We start from the raw sequence: 9593 nt of genomic DNA on the forward strand, positions 1-9593 counted from the left end.
TATGCTGGATATGTAGTTCATAATCCTTTTGTCTGATATTATTGACTCTAACTAGCTACTTGGCTGATCTTTCATATCCAAGCCTTTATTTTAGAATGCTATTCATTGTTGAACCAGCTATTTTTTCCTTTCCCCTGTTTCTATAATTTTTGTTCATAGTGCTTTTTAACAGATTGTTTTAGGTACCATTACTTGATTTATGTGGTCTGCATTCCCATTGGATTATGTTTCTATGAGCAGAACTGCAGCCTACACTGTACTTCTGCAGTGTCTGGGTATTAGCAAGGATTTCATAACATGGTGATGAATTTTTATTGGGCTCTTTTTACTTTTACATTATGCAAACAAATTGCATTTAAATGAGACTAAACCATATAAAAGATTGAGGCTGGGTTTTCAATAAGACTATTCTATTATAATAGAAAAAGTTTCATTAAATATAATTCATAGCCTAAAATATGATTAAAGCAAGCCTATTTAAAATCCAGTGTTATAAAGTTATTTTAATCAATAGTCCAAATAGCTTTAGAGATACATGTGGGTGAGAAATTTTATCTAAAATAATGACTTTATTACACATGCCCTTAATGTTTATATTGGAACTACATAAAAGTAATACAAACAAAAAAAATATAACATGGACTATGGAAGAAATTTCTTTTTTGGGGGGTGGTACAGCGAACTTTATTGATGGTATTCAAGAGAGAAGGGAGGGCTCCCCAGGCCCCTCCTGTTATTATGGGGGTCTGGGATGGAATTGTGAGGGAGATGCTCAGTGTTGGGGGCCGAGTTGGGATGGGGACTCCTCAGCAACTGAGGGCCTCTCTCTTGCTCTCAGTATCCTTGCTGGGCTGGGGTGGGTGATCCAGGGTTTCTTACTCCTTGGAGGCCATGTAGGCCACATGGTCCACCACCCCGTTGCTGTAGCCGTATTCATTGTCATACCAGGAAATGAGCTTTACAAAGTTGTCATTGAGAGCAATGCCAGCTCCAGCATCAAAGGTGGAAGAGTGGGAGTTGCTGTTGAAGTTGCAGGAAACAACCTGGTCCTCAGTGTAACCCAGGATGCCCTTTAGTGGGCCCTCGGATGCCTGCTTTACCACCTTCTTGATACCATCATACTTGGCAGGTTTCTCCAGGTGGCATGTCAGATCTACAAAAGATACACTGGGAGTAGGAACACAGAAGGCCATGTCAGTGAGCTTCCCGTTCAGCTCTGGGATGACCTTGTCCACAGGCTTGGCAGCACCAGTGAATGCAGGGATGATGTTCTGGGCTGCCCCACGGCCATCACGCCACAGCTTTCCCGAAGGGCCATCCACAGTCTTCTGAGTGGCAGTGATGGCATGGACTGTGGTCATGAGCCCTTCCACGATGCCAAAGTTATCATGGATGACCTTGGCCAGGGGGCGCTAAACAGTTGGTAGTGCAGGATGCATTGCTGACAATCTTGAGGGAGTTGTCATATTTCTCCTGGTTCACACCCATCACAAACATGGGGGAATCGGCTGAAGGGGCAGAGATGATGACCCATTTGGCCCCACTCTTCAAGCAAGCCCCAGCATTCTCTACGGTGGTGAAGATGCCAGTAGACTCCATGACATACTCAGCAGCAGTGTCACCCCATTTGATGTTAGCGGGATCTCGCTCCTGGAAGATGGTGATGGGCTTCCCATTGATGACCTGCTTCCCATTCTCAGCCTTGGCTGTGCCGCTGAACTTGCCATGGGAAGAGTCATACTGGAACATGTAGACCATGTAGTTGAGGTCAATGAAGGGGTCGTTGATGGCAACAATCTTCACTTTGCCAGATGCAGAGAGGAGAAGGCAACCCTGGTAACCAGGCGCCCAATACGGCCAAATCCCTTCACACCGACCTTCACCATCTTGTCTATGAGACGAGGCTGGCGCTGCACAAGGAGATGCGGCTGTCTCTGGAACAGGGAGTTGCAGAGAGCCAGAAGAAACTTCTAATATGTTTCCGTAGGTCCCTGTTAGGGATACATATAGATGATAAGAATTTGACACTCTAACCAATTCATAGATTTGAGAAGATAATGATGCATCCATGATAAATTATTATATATAGAAAAAACAGACCAGGATGTTTGCAGCTCAGATTTATCTCCAAGAGATTTCCCTCCAGCTGCCAGGGGTAGAGTTCTCTCACAGCCTTGAATTGTATGTTCCTTTTGTTTGCCCCTGCCTCAATTTCAATCAAGATTATCCTCTTAATGCTTCTGAACTAGGGATTGAAAAGGGTGGTTGTTTAACCAGCTTTCTGCTGTTAATACCCCAAAAGAAGAACTTTTTGAAGAAAGTCTTATTTAGCTAATTTGCTCACAGATTTGTAGGCTGAATATTTAGGATCAATTTGCTTTATCTGTCTATGATAAAGAGTTTCCTAATTATATCATGGCATGATAGATGGGATCATGGAGGTGTCAAAAACAGGTAGTATTTAGAAATATAGAATAATAATTCATTAAAAAAAGAGGCTGTGAATTTGAAAGAAAGCCAAAAAGGGTTTATAGATAGGTTTGGTGAGAGGAAAGGAAGGAGAATAATGTAATTATATTATAATCTCAAAAAGACTCCCCCCCAAAAAACTATTAAAAGGAGTGTGTGCACCAGTGAGAATGCCTAAGATTAAAAACTCAGGTGGCAGCAGATGCTGGCGAGGATGTGGAGAAAGAGGAACACTCCTCCATTGTTTGTGGGATTGCAGACTGGTACAACCATTCTGGAAATCAGTCTGGAGGTTCCTCAGAAAGTTGAACATTGAACTAACTGAGGACCCAGCTATACCTCTCTTGGGCATGTGCCCAAAAGATGCCCCAACATATAACAAAGACATGTGCTCCACTATGTTCATAGCAGCCTTATTTATAATAGCCAGACGCTAGAAAGAACCCAGATGCCCTTCAACAGAGGAACGGATACAGAAAATGTGGTACATCTACACAATGGAATATTACTCAGCTATCAAAAACAATGACTTTATGAAATTCATAGGCAAATGGATGGAACTGGAAAATATCATCCTGAGTGAGGTAACCCAATCACAGAAAAAAACACATGGTATGCACTCATTGATTATTGGATATTAGCCCAAATGCTTGAATTACCCTAGATGCACAGAACACATGAAACTCAAGAAGGATGACCAAAATGCGAACGCTTCACTCCTTCTTTAAAGGGGGAATAAGAATACCTTTGGCAGGGATTAGGGAGGCAAAATTTAGAACAGAGGCTGAAGGAACACCCATTCAGAGCCTGCCCCACTTGTGACCCATACATATACAGCCACCAAACTATGTAAGATGGACAAAGCAAAGAAGTGCAGGCCATCAGGAACCAGATGTAGATCTCTCCTGAGAGACATAGCCAGAATACAGCAAATACATAGGCGAATGCCAACAGCAAAGCACTGAACTGAGAACGGGACCCCCATTGAAGGAATCTTAGAAAGGACTGAAAGAGCTTGAAGGGGCTTGTGATCCCATATGAACAACAATGCCAACCAACCAGAGCTTCCAGGGACTAAGCCACTTCCCAAAGACTATACGTGGACTGACCCTGGACTCCAACCTCATAGGTAGCAATGTTTAGCCTAGTAAGAGCACCAATGGCAGGGGAAGCCCTTGGTCCTGCCAAGACTGAACCCTCAGTGAACGTGATTGTTGGAGGAGGGTGGTAATGGGGGTAGGATGGGGAGGGGAACACCCATACAGAAGGGGAGGGGAAGGGTTAGGTGGATATTGGTCTGGAAACCGGGCAGGGGAATAACAATTGAAATGTAAATGAGGAATACTCAAGTTAATAAAGATGGAAAAAAAGGAGAGTGTGTGTGTATGTGTGTGTGTGTAAAGAGAGAGAGACAAAGAGAGAGACAGAGAGAGAGAACAGAGACAGAGAGAGAGACAGAGACAGAGAGACATACACAGACAGAGACAGACAGAGACAGACAGAGACAGAGACAGACAGACAGACAGGGGGAGCGCCAGTAGACTATGACAAACAACAACACAATCTAACCTGGGGGCACCTCGTAACTTCGGGTGAGTGGTGCTGCCTTTCTCTGTCTCACACTACTTGCTCCAGTTAACAGAGCTGTGAATCCATTCCTGCTCCAGTGCTCTTGTTGAATAGGATGAAACATCTGTTGCACCTGCATCTCAGGAATACTTTCTTTCCAGTTTTGGTTCCTCAGAACCACTTCCCTTGTGCCATTCTGGAGTCTTGGGTCCTGTTCACAGGAGAAGTACTGCTCAAAGCAGTACTTCCAAATGTTAGGCAGTCGCCCTATTCCTAAATTCTCATGTTGATCATTTCCAGTAGAAACTTTTAAATGTGTTCTGTATATGATCTGATCATGTGTGTTCTGCCGCACTGCATCTGGTATATGCCTCCGAATTTATAATTATCTTACCAAAATATAGAAGCAAGCAGACAATAAATTCATGGAATAGGAATATAGTAATTTAAAATAGTATCTTTATCGCTTTTCGGCCTTTTGGCTAAGATCAAGTGTAAAACAGTATCTTTAATTTGAGAGTATATCCAAGTGCATATGCTCAGAAAGAAATTGAAAATGAGTTTTCACTATACAGATTTGAGTGTCAATTCCTTAGTACTTCAAAAGATTTTTAGAAAGCATATTTGGACTTTAATCCACTGTGAAATACATATTGAAAACAGCATTATTACAAATAGGCTATGTATAGTTAAATGATTAGGATAAACTGTGAGTTGGAAATATCTAGATGAACTCCTATAGTCCAGCAACCAGTCCAGCCTAGAAGCAGGAATCACAATGGACTTGAGTAGGCCATCTCCAGTGACATTACAAATTAAACATAATTTTATTTTATTGATTTTGATTAATGTGTATTAATCACATGCTTTAAATAGGGCTTAGAGCTATCGTTCAATACATGAGGATAATACACTTAGATCAAGTCTAGTCTCCATTTAACTTCTCTCTACTCCTATACTAGTCACCTTTCGTCATCTTTCTTCATCAAGGTCTACTTTCTCATGTTTACATATATGAAGAGGACATGAAGTACACCCTTTTCTGGGTCTATATGACTTATGATTACTTTTAAAAATCCAACTAATTTTTATGATTTTTTGAGATCACAATATCTGAGAATAAAAAAATTCTAAGACCATAAACTGCCTTAGAATAGTAATAGTTACAATGAAAGAGTGACTAGAGACTAGTCTAGAAAGTAGGATAAAGAAGGCATATGCTAGCCAATCATATGGACACCCATATGTACATGTGATATATATGAATATAAGTGTACAAAATCTCATTTTTCCTCACTCAAGCAAATGAGGTAATCTTAACAGTTTACAGAATGACTCAATGAAGAGCAAGCAAGTAGAAGTCAATCTTATTTTACTTTCTAACTTCAAATTTGTCTTTGAAATAGTCTATGAAAATGTAAATAAATGTAAAATTATTTGACTATATTTAAAATGCAAATATTTGTAAGTTTTGGCACACCTGGCTTTTTAAATAATGAAAACATTAGTGTAATGAATGTAATGAACATAACAATTTCTCTCAAAATCATCTTTGTGGTGCTTTGTGATTCTCCTTCCCTACCCTTTCCTTTGACAGTTACCATCCTAGAGCCACCAACCATTGTCATCCTCTAAGATAGATATTGAAGAATGTTATATAAGCACTAATATTAGAGTATACTTTTTAGCTTGGCTTAGTTCAATTTATATAAATTGACACTCATTCATGCTGTACAATATGCACATATGCTATTCCTCAACATGTGTGAATAGCAGTTACCTGTTTAAAGGTATTTGTCCCCTCTCAAGCTGCAGGTCCCCTATGGTCCAGACACCACCTGGATCTGAAGGGACCCATTCAAAAACTCCCTGCACCCAAATCCCATGGCAGGGAGAGCTAAACCTTTAGAGTGGCAGACACGCCTAGGAAGCCAGAAGAGACTACACTCTACCCACATTTCTGACTCCAAAGGAAAACACCTAATGCCATCTGGGACCCTGGTGCACCAGGGCCCCTGGAAAAGGCAGTGCAGACCCTCCTGGTTGCCACCCTCATGGAGAGCTCAAAAGCAGCCGCCCAGGAGCCACTTCAGCTGCAGGACCACAGGTAAGACCAACTTTTCTGCTCCAAGCAACCTGCTTGGTGGACTTAGGACACAGGCCCACAGGAACAGCTGAAGATGAGTGGACAGGAAAGACTAACGCCCGAAAGGAGAACATTCTGTTCCCATAACTGGCTGAAAGAAAACAGGAAAACAAGTCTAGAGCACTCCTGACACATAGGCCTATAGGACGATCTAGCCACTGTCAGAAATAGCAGAAAAAAGTAACACCAGACACAACCTTATGGCGAGAGGCAAGCGCAGCAACCCAAGAAACAGAAACCAAGACTACATGGCATCATTGGAGACCACTTCTCCGACCAAAGAAAACACTGAATATCCAAACACACCAGAAAAGCAAGGTCTAGATTTAAAATCACATTTGATCATGATGCTGGAGGACTTCAAGAAAGACATAAAGAAATCCCTTAGAGAAACACAGGAAAACATAAATAAACAAGTAGAAGCCTGTAGAAAGGGATCACAAAAATCCCTGAAAGAATTCCAGGAAAACACAATCAAACAGGTGAAGGAATTAAAATGGAAATAGAAGCAATAAAGAAAGCACAAAGAAAGACAACCCTGGATATAGAAAACCAAAGAAAGAGACAAGGAGCTGTGGATACAAGCATCACCAACGGAATATAAGAGATAGAAGAGAGAATCTCAGGAACAGAAGATTCCATAGAAATTATCGATTCAACAGTCAAAGATAATATAAAATGGAAAAAACTACTGGTCCAAAACATACAGGAAATCGAGGACTCAATGAGAAGAGCAAACCTAAGGATAATAGGTATAGAGGAAAGTGAAGACTCCCAGCTCAAAGGACCAGTTAATATCTTCAACAAAATCAGAGAAGAAAACCCATAAACATACAAGAAGCCTACAGAACTCCAAATAGATTGGACGAGAAAAGAAACTCCTCCTGTCACATAATAGTCAAAACACCAAATGCACAAAACAAAGAAAGAATATTAAAAGCAGTAAGGGAAAAAGGTCAAGTAACATATAAAGGCAGACCAATCAGAATCACACAAGAATTCTCACCAGAGAATATGAAAGCCAGAAGATCTTGGACAGATGTCATACAGACCTTAAGAGAACAGAAATGCCAGCCCAGGTTACTGTATCCAGCAAAACTCTCAATTAACATAGATGGAGAAACCAAGATATTCAATGACAAAACAAAATTTACACAATATCTTTCTACAAATCTAGCCTTACAAAGGATACTAAATGGCAAAGCCCAACATAAGGAGGCAAGCTACACCCTAGAAAAAGCAAGAAACTAATCATGTTGGCAACGAAGCAAAGAGAAGAAAAGCACACAAACATAATATCACATCCAAATACAAATATAACAGGAAGCAACAATCACTATTCCTTAATATCTCTCACATCAATGGTCTCAACTCCCCAGTAACAAGACAGAGATTAACAAACTGGATATGCAATGAGGACCCTGCATTCTGCTGCCTACAGGAAACACACCTCTGAGACAAAGACAGACACTACCTCAGAGCGAAAGGCTGGAAAACAACTTCCCAAGCAATTGGTCTGAAGAAGCAAGCTGGTGTAGCCATTCTAATATTGAATAAAATCGATTTTCAACTAAAAGTCATCAAAAAATATAAGGAAGGACACTTCATATTCATCAAAGGAAAAGTCCACCAAGATGAATTCTCAATCCTAAATATCTATGCTCCGAATACAAGGGCATCTACATACATAAAAGAAAGTTTACTAAAGCTCAAAGCACACATTGCACATCACACAATAATAGTAGGAGATTTCAACACCCTGCTCTCATCAATGGACAGATCATGGAAACAGTAATTAAACAGAGACATAGACAGACAAGAGAAGTCATGATCCAAATGGATTTATTTGATATTTATAGAACATTCTATTCTAAAACAAAAGGCTATACCTTCTTCTCACCACGTCATGGTACTTTCTCCTAATTTGACTATATAATTGGTCATAAAACAGGCCTCAATAGATACAGAAAGAGAGAAATAATAATATGTGTCCTATCAGACCACCATGGGCTAAAACTGGTCTTCAACAACAATAAGAGAAGAACGCCCACATATACATGGAAATTGAACAATGCTCTACTCAATGATAACCTGGACAAGGAAGAAATAAAAAAAGAAATTAAAGACTTCTTAGGACTTAATGAAAAAGAAGGTATAACATACCCAAGCTTATGGGACACAATGAGAGGCGTGCTAAGAAGAAAACTCATAGTTCTGAGTGCCTGCAGAAAGAAACAGGAGAGAGCATATATCAGCAGCTTGAGAGCACCCCTAAAAGCTCTAGAACAAAAAGAAGCAAATACACCCAGGAGAAGGAGAAGGCAGGGAATAATCAAACTCAGAGCTGAAATCAACCAAGTAGACACAAAAAGGACCATAGAAATAATCAACGCAAACAAAAGTTGGTTTTTTGAGAAAATCAACAAGATAGATAAACCCTTAGCCAGACTAACAAGAGGACACAGAGAGTCTGTCCAAATTAATAAAATCAGAAATGAAAAGGGAGACATAACTACAGAATCAGAGGAAATTCAAAAAAAATCTTCAGATCCTACTACAAAAGCCTATATTCAACAAAACTTGAACATCTGCAGGAAATGGACAATTTCCTAGACAGAAACCAGGTACCCAAGCTAAATCAGGAACAGATATACCATTTAAACAACCCCATAACTCCTAAAGTAATAGAAGCAGTCATTAAAGTTCTCCCAAACAAAAAGAGCCCATGTCCAGAAGGGTTCAGTGCAGAATTCTATCAGATGTTCATAGAAAATCTCATACCAATACTTTCCAAAAAATTCCACAAAATTGAAACAGATGGAGCGCTACTGAATTCCTTCTATGAAGCTACAAATACTGTTATACCTAAACCACACAAAGACCCAGGAAAGGAAGAGAACTTCAGACAAATTTCCCTTATGAATATCAACGCAAAATTACTCAATAAAATTCTGGCAAACCGAATCCAAGAGCACATCAAAACAATCATCTACCTTGATCAAGTAGGCTTCACCCCAGTTATGCAGAAATGGTTTAATATACAGAAAACCATCTACATAATCCATTATGTAAACAAACTGAAAGATAAATACCACATGATCATTTCATTACATGCTGAGAAAGCATTTGACAAAATTCAACACCCCTTCATGATAAAAGTCCTGGAAAGAATAGGAATTCAAGGCCCATACCTGAACATAGTAAAAGCCATATACAGCAAACCAGTAGTTAACACTAAACTAAATGTAGAGAAACTTGAAGCAATCCCACTAAAATCAGGGACTAGACAAGCCTGCCCACTCTCTCCCTACTTATTCAATATAGTTCTTGAAGTTCTAGCCAGAGCAATCAGACAACAAAAGGAGATCAAAGGGATACAGATTGGAAAAGAAGAAATCAAAATATCACT

At 39.9% G+C, this 9593-nt stretch overlaps 1 pseudogene; it reads right to left on the minus strand.

Moving 5' to 3' along the window:
- Positions 1-856: 856 nt before the first annotated feature.
- On the minus strand, positions 857-1886 carry LOC108352853 (glyceraldehyde-3-phosphate dehydrogenase pseudogene; annotated as a pseudogene).
- Between the last annotated feature and the right edge of the window lie 7707 nt (positions 1887-9593).

Source organism: Rattus norvegicus, chromosome 14 (genome assembly GCF_036323735.1).
Source record: "Rattus norvegicus strain BN/NHsdMcwi chromosome 14, GRCr8, whole genome shotgun sequence".
In the NCBI taxonomy this organism is placed as follows: domain Eukaryota; kingdom Metazoa; phylum Chordata; class Mammalia; order Rodentia; family Muridae; genus Rattus; species Rattus norvegicus.